Source organism: Oryctolagus cuniculus, chromosome 7 (genome assembly GCF_964237555.1).
Source record: "Oryctolagus cuniculus chromosome 7, mOryCun1.1, whole genome shotgun sequence".
NCBI classification, from domain to species: Eukaryota; Metazoa; Chordata; class Mammalia; order Lagomorpha; family Leporidae; genus Oryctolagus; species Oryctolagus cuniculus.
In genome coordinates this window covers 67588727-67597243 of record NC_091438.1, presented here as the reverse complement: position 1 = coordinate 67597243, position 8517 = coordinate 67588727, and the positions used below count along the sequence as shown (strand labels likewise).

At 33.7% G+C, this 8517-nt stretch overlaps 1 pseudogene; it reads right to left on the bottom strand.

The window, feature by feature from the left end:
* Positions 1-3073: 3073 nt before the first annotated feature.
* LOC127493689 (geminin pseudogene) lies at positions 3074-3708 on the bottom strand (annotated as a pseudogene).
* Between the last annotated feature and the right edge of the window lie 4809 nt (positions 3709-8517).

Sequence of the window (8517 nt, the reverse complement as noted above, 5' to 3'; positions counted from 1 at the left end):
TTTTAAAGCACAAAGCATTAAGATCTTTTTCTCAGCTCAGATTATGCTTCTCTCCTTCCTTTATGCGGCTATATGTTTATCAACCTCCTTGGCTCATCACAGGTGTCTCAAAACGAAGCCTGTCCCATTTGGACTAGGTGTTTCCCCTGCATGGAATCTGAGTATACTTTGGTAATAACCATTCATTTCCTTTGCTATTATTACCTTCTCTCAAATCTTCTCTCCCTCAGCTTATCAGGTAAATCTTACTCTATAACTTCCATATTGAATTAAATATTGTCTTTGTGTCCTGTACTTTGGCACTATATATATATAGGGCTGTTTGTTCTTCTACGAAAATCACATGGTAGCTGGGGATTGAAATTCAGCCTATTCTCCATTCAAAGAGCTATCTTCAATAGCGTCCTACTGTGTTCAAAGAAGAAATGTGTTTATTTGCTTGAAGATGCTTCACTAGATACCAATTTCCCTATTCTGTATTTTCACAATAGTACTGATAAAAAGTAATTTTCTGGCTTCCTTTATCTATAATAAGTTTGAGAGCAGAATCTGTCTTATTCATCAGATTTCCAAAATTCAGCATGATATCTATAATACAATATGATTAATATACATGATGAAATAAATGTATTCATGTATGTAAATATTTGAAATGTATTAATGTGTATATCTCTACCTTTCCCAGAAGAACATTTAAACACTTTAAGACAAATTCCATCAGTGGAAATCATAATTGCATTTAATAGTATAAGAAAGCTCTTGGCCATATAATTTTGCCTATGTTTTTCTTAGGTGGTTCACATTCCTACACTTTGGGATATACATATGTAATTATTATAGTTTTTTTTTTTTCATTTTTTTCTTGCTGTCAGTTAGCATATATCACGGATACCAGTTCACATACCTGTTACATCTTAAGTGAATTCTAAAACAGTATAGATTTAGAAACAAAACACAATAGAAATAATTTTACGTAAATTGGGACTTAATAATTCTGTTTACTCTGGGAGAAATAGGAGAGATTTGTTGATAGAATAGTGTGACTTTGATAGAGTGAGGGATCTTACACTTCTTTTTAAAAATGAGCCTCTGATTATTTTTCCTCTTCCTGTTACTCCTACATACTTTGACACATACTAGTGTGGTTGTTGAATATCTTAGATACAGATGTTTGAACTTAGAAAATATGATATGTCTATCCAAGAGGTGTGGTGTAAAATGTGCTCCACTAACTATTCTGAAAACCAAGAAGTCTGCTTTCCAATTATTCTCAATCATTATAAAACCATGAAGGGTAAAACAGAAAGCAGTTCTAGGTTATCTATTTCAGTAACACAATAGCTCTTTGGCCCAAATTTATATTCCATCCACTTATTTTATAAGTGTCCTCAGATTCAGTGCATTCAAATAAATTTATATTCTCCCTGACAATGCAGGTGACCCTGTATGACTCTATCTGTATTTCTGAAAGGGTTTTTCAATCTTCACTAGTTCTTATATTACCTTCAGGGAGCCTTTTTATTGATATGTGCGTGCACAGTAATACAAATGGGATTGCTCTTTCCTAATCCTTTGAAAGTTGTAGGCAATGAATATACATAATAACAAAATTGCAGGCATGGCTGCCTCTTACAGAAACACACATCTTTCAAATAAATGACATTGCTAGGTATGGTTGTTGTTATGGGTTATAGTGTCCCTGAATAGTCATCACTTCTGCATTGAAATGTTTGTTTGGAGCTTTTATTTTTGGGGAAAAAATTTATGCAATTACTTTTATTTTTCTCTTTAAGAAGTAAAATTGTTCAGAAAAACTGAAATGCTCATAATTGTATCTATGGGAAAATACTTTGATACAGTTGAAAATACATGCATGGATTTTATGATTTCAGATACAAAATCCAACTCTGACAAACTCACTTTGACTTTTAGAAAATCACTATTGTCTCTATTCACCTGTTCTTCAAGTTCTTTATCTTTCAGATAACTTTTACTTTATTTTGTTCATCCAAGAACATCTCAAATTTCCTACAAGATGTAAGTTAGGTGACCTTTTCAGAACTAACTACATAGTATACTCCCAACCATGCACTATCATTCTCCCTCCATATTTCTTAAAAAGAAACTTTGAACTCTGATACTAAAGAAAAATGATTTTCGAACAAAGTTACACTGGAGTTTTCTCAATGGGTGACTGTGAAAATGATTTTAACATAAGACCCAATTTAAGGGATAAGCTATCTTAGCTTGTGGTTCAGAATCCTCAATTGTATTATCTGAGAGAAGATAATAAGATAGCTGCAGCAAGAAATCAACAATGAAATTTCAGTGCTTAAATAAAATAGAAATTTATTTATCACCCAGGTAAACTCAGTGAGAACTCAGCTCTGTGCAGTCATCCATGACTCAGGTTAATGGAGGTTCTGCCATATTCAATGGTTTCTAAGCTCATCCAGTGATCAATATCCAGCCAGAAGATAGGAAAGATAAAGTGAGGGAATGATAGAATTGAAGGTTTATTAAGTCTGGAAGTGTTAATCATAAAATCCACTGGTTCCATACACAAGCAAACCCATATGAAAAATATAGTCTTAGCCAGTAAAGCCATTGTCAAACAACAACCCTACTACATGAAAAGAGGGAAAAAATAGTTAACAGAGATAGATGCTTCCTACCCCGTTGGAAAAGTATTGAACATCACTTGGGAATGCCAGTATGTGCTGTGCCCTCCTAAATAGGAATAACTGAATAACTTCATTAAAGGAAACTTATTTAGTCTAATACACTCTTGAAAAGCACTCTCTTGGTCAGGGAGAACTCACTGTGTTATTTTGGAGATGTAAAGCATACTTATAATATATCCAATCATGTCTGGCAACTGAGAAGATGTTGTTTACATAAAACATTATAGATTAAAAATATGTAGTGTTTACATTATAATGTAATGGAGTCCCAGGATTCAAACAAGAAGGTTTGTCTCCAGAATTTGCAGGATGTATTTGCTCTGCTCCAAAGTAGATAGTGAAGTTATACTTTGACACTATTTTACTCAAGAGTCAAATATTATTGAATTTCATATACATGTTTTTACTTCTGTAGAGGAAGATACAATTTCTTAAACACATGTGTCAACTTCTGAGTCTACTTCAGAATCCTCACTTTTCTTCTTTATAATCAAATTCCTGACTATCCAGTGATTCAAAGTCAGCCAGCAGTCCATCGTTCACTCTCCCTATTACCTTTGCCACAACTGAACATGTTCTGCTACTTCCTCCAATTCTGTATTCTCCTTTTTCAGGTGACAAATTGCATTGTCCTTTCATTTGATTTCTTTACAAAGTTACTTGATTAACTTAGTGCTTTGCAGAGAGACTTCCTCCATTTTTTTGCCACTTCTTTTCAAGACTAAGGAAATGGATTTTCTTTAATCAAAAAATCAAATGGTTCTCAGTGACTCCTTCAAGATTTTTATTTTCACTGTGTTCTGGGACAATAAAAACTCCAGAGCTGGAAGACTCATGTGTTTCCTTTTAGTTAAGTCTTTGGTCAACGCATTTTCTGTTACAATAAGATTTCTAGCTTCTACAGAATGTTGAATCATCTTCAGAAGTCTTTTTGGATTAGAAAATTCTTTTTTTTTTTTTGGATTAGAAAATTCTTTAGGTTCTCTTGGATGCCCTGCTGTTTTTGCTTTATACTGGGGTTCATTATACAGCTAGTGAAGCACATGAGATTCATCCACAGCAGGTTAAGCTGTCATCTGTGACATCAGCATCTCAGTGTATCAGCTCTAGTCCTGGCTCCTCCACTTCTCATCCAGCTCCCTGCTACTGTGCCCGGAAAAGCAGCAGAGGATGACCCTAGCGTTTGGACCCCTGTTAGCCATGATAAAGAACAGGATGGAAGATTCTTGGATCTTGTCTTCTGCCTGGCACAGCCTTGATGTGGCAGCCATTTGGGAGGCAATCCAGTGAATGTAAGATATCTCTTTCTCTCTCATTGTCTTTGTCTCTGTCTCTATCTCACACATCGTCTCTGTCTCTGTCTGTGTGTGTGTGTATGTGTCACTCTTCCTTTCAAATAAATAAAAATAAATCTTTAAAATATTGAAATGGTGATACATAGTTATGAATGTTGAATATGTTACACAGGAAATAAAAGAACAGAAGTTGATGAAGATTGTGGATGTAATTTGATTTTTGTTTTGAATAAATCATAAGAGAAGGCAAGAAAAAATAGCAAGTAAGCAAAATCAATATATAAATTGATGTACATCCATGAATATCAAGGTAAACTGTGAAAACTAGAAATAAATTACTCTGACTGCATTAATTTAGAAGACACCTTTATTTCCACAAGAAACATAGGCATGATCTTCCTGTGTTTGTAGGGAAGATGGCCCATACTCTTCTCCCTTGAAATGTCCCCATTGCTGCACTGACATGCAAAACGGTAAAACCAGGTGTCATCACATCAACTTTTAGTAGATATATAATGAACTAAGCTTCCTCACCTATTATCAGTCATGTGTCAGTCATGTGGTCATTTGTGTGTAAGTTGTGATGTCAAACCGCTGTATGGATTTTTAAAACCAGGAAACATAGATTTTTTCTTAAAGATTTGTTTATTTATTTGAAAGGCAGAGTTACAGAGAGGCAGAGGCCCTGAGAGAGAAAGAGAGAGAGTGAGAAATGTCTTCCATCTGCTGGTTCACTCACCAAATAGCCGCAATGGCTGGAGCTGCACCAATCCAAAACCAGGAGCCAGAAGCTTCTTCCAGGTCTCCCGCATGAATGCAAGGCCCCAAGGACTTGGGCCCTCTTCCACTGCTTTCCCAAGCCATGGCAGAGAGCTGGATAGGAAGTGGAGTAGCCAGGACTTGAACCTGTGCCCATATGGTATGCCAGCACTGCAGGCTTTACCCACAATGCCACAGTACAGCCCCAGAAACAGATTTTTTTAGAACCAAGAAAACATTTTGGCAAGGTTTATAGGCAAATATAATGAGATAATATTTGTGGAAAATTTGAAATGTTTTAAAATATGATACAAATCAGTAAAATGACCAAGTCGTTAGTCTTATCAAAAATGTATTTCGTTTTCTCCTTAAATAAAGAACAAGAGACTATGTTTCAGATGTTATAGAAAACTTAAAATATTCCTACCAGTCTTTCTTTACTATTATTATTATTTATTTTTATTTACTTTATTTAATATTATTATTGGCATTGTAGGCATTTCATTAACAAGGCATGAATAGCTATGTAAAAAATTTAGTTAAATAATTTGTTTTTTGATGGCATTATTAGTTTCCCAAATGTTTCCAGATATCCTCCAACAATCCAGATAATTTATTTATTTTTTTAAAAGGTTTTAAAAAATTTTTTTTTCGACAGGCAGAATGGACAGTGAGAGAGAGAGAGACAGAGAGAAAGGTCTTCCTTTTCCGTTGGTTCACCCCCCAATGGCTGACACAGCTAGCGCACCCCACTGATCCAAAGCCAGGAGCCAGGTGCTTCTCCTGATCTCCTATGCGGGTGCAGGGCCCAAGCACTTGGGCCATCCTTCATTGCACTCCCGAGCCACAGCATAGAGCTGGACTGGAAGAGGAGCAACCTGGACAGAATCCGGCGCCCCAACCGGGACTAGAACCTGGGGTTCCGGCGCCACAGGTATTGAGCCGCGACGCTGGCTATAGATAATTTATTTTAAAATAAAGTAAAAGAATGGAGCAAATATATGGTTAACATATTGCAAGTATAATCTTTACAGAGAAAAAAAGTGGAAAATCTTGACTATCCGTAAGTCAGTTATTGCTTATCAAGAAATTATTGAACCAATTTAAAACTGTAATGATATTATAAAATCTGTAAAGAATTTGGGTGAAATCTGTCATAAATTATGCCAATCCTACTGATATTTAATTAGAGATTTTTACCTAAAGTGTGTTGGAGATTTGCCACTCGTTAGCTCTCATTCATATTTGAAAATCATCCTAAAGTGTGAAACTAAGATTCCCTGTAAGACACAGAGTAGTAATCTAAATCTGCAATATTAAAATGAATAGCAAAGATTTTAAGCATGTTTTTCAGATTATGACAACTTTGTAAATGTCTCTGAAGAGCTGACAAACAAGTGTTGAGAACAATATTCTTTAGAACCATTTAAAACAACCCACTCAAAATGTGTCTGCTTTTAGAGAATATGCATTAATATACATTAATATATATATATATTAATGAACCATGTCACCAGTTTGTATGACTGCAATTACATGATGAATTTGAGATATATCCAAGGTACACGATCATCTTGGTCTATGTAAGAAAATAGGAATCTTTCTTTGTGTTTTCAGCCTAGATCTATCAGGATGGGACAAAGGATGAATAGTTCAACAAATTCCCCTTGACTTTACTTCATCCACGGGGAGGTTTAACTTTTCATTCTTATGGAATCCCAGTGTCCATTATATATTTAATTTATTTTTAAAAATGGAGAGAGATGGAGGGAGAGACAGAAATAGGGAGTTCATCCACTGCTGCTTAACTCCCAGGAGACCACAATGGTCATGGATAGGTCAAGGTCTCCCAAATGGGAATCAGGGCTCCAAGTATTGGAGTATTGGGGTATTTTTTGCTACCCTTTCAGTGGCATTATCAGGGAGCTGGATCAGAAACAGAGCAGCTTTGATTTAAGATAGTGCTTATATGGGATGTCAACATTGCAGCTCCAGCTTAACTCACTGCAATAAAATGCTGGCCCTACAATTACTTCCTTGTATGTGTGACTTCCCTGGTAGACTGAAATTTTTGAAATAAGGAAGAATTTTTATAAATTTATGAATATTTGAAATGTATCAAACAGTGTATGATACAAAATATAGTGGTTGAAAAATAGAATGAACATAAATAGAAATGTGTAAAAACTGGAAATTTGAGGACTACAGTACATAAATAAAATAGTGCAGAAGAAGTTACAGAATGACATTTAAGTGATATTATAAGCAAAATCTAATTTACTATATTAGAAAATCTATGTTGGGAGAATAATGGAAAATATGCTAGGACTGATAGGCAGTGGTAGTAAGATTGGGAAGAACTTTGAATGTAAACTTGGAGTATGTTAATTTTAACCTATGTAGAAAGAAACTCTTGAAGAGAAAGTAAAAAGCTGAAAGTGGAATTACAGAAAAAATATCTAGTGTAGCAAAATTTCTCTATTATAGTGTGAGAAAAATTGGAATGTGAATGCCAAAGAATAAATGAATTGAAGGATAATGAAGTTGTTAAATATGGTGTTATTCTACATATGAATTTTCATTTAAAAGAAATGACATATTCAGAAACTTTACGCGTACAAAATATACACGCATTTTAAAAAGCTAAAGTTGTCACAGAAATAAAGAATTTTAAAGTTATTTTCCAATTGATAACTATACTTTTGTTTGAAAACTATTCTTATTGAGAGAATATAATATTCATATCATGGCTAGATTTCATTAATTTTCTTTTGTAATCTCTTGGGATATATATATCATATATAATGTAAACTTTTTAAACAAAAACTAAATTTCTAAAGAATTAAAAGGAGAAGAAATTTCCGATTAACTTAGATCTTAAAGAAATAATTTATGGCAGGAATTTTGAAGGAGCAAAAACATTCTAGGACAACACAAGAATCATGTTTCACCATTTGCTTATGCATTAAATGATGAAAACTTTGTAAAAGTTTTAAAAGATTTTTTAGAAGAAAAAAGATAATAATTATCTGAAGTCTTGTGATGTTGGCAAGAAGCAAATGATGAGTGTATTTTTTGTTTTGTTTTTGTTAAATTGATGAGCTTGAATATTAGTTAAGGAACGTTCCAGGAGCCTTATGAGTATTTTCAAAGGGAGTAGAGGAGCTATCTGTTTTGTTCACAACCTTAAAGTTATAAAATTTGTAGCTAAACTTATGACAAAAGTTATAGTTCATGAAGAAACATGTGATTTAAAAAGAAGGTAGATAATTGACAAAAAACTCTTTCATTAAAGACTAGAATGATAATTGCAGAGGTGAGAGAATGAGTTTTAATAAAGAAAAATAATTTATCTTTTTTCTATATGAAAGAAACAAAGGCTTTTTTTTTTGAGAGGCAGAGTGGACAGTGAGAGAGAGAGACAGAGCCTTATTGAAATGAGTGAATAATTATATGATAATAAAATACATGAGAAGGAGAAAAGATGAGTTACTCAGGAATATTTTAAAAACATTTTGTATATAGAAAATGTATCCTGATGTGAAATGTTGCCTTTGACAAAATTCCAAATATGTTGTTCTATTTAACTGTCTTAATTGGAATGATTCTAGCATTGCAATCAAAGAAGTGAGAGGCCAAAGAATTACAGGTACATCATTTAACAAATTATATGAAATTATAATTCCTGTAAAAACTATCTTTTTATCTTCTGAACCTAGTTTTGTAAACATAGTATTTTATCACAACTGAAGATTACCTTAAAGATCAATTAGTCTGCT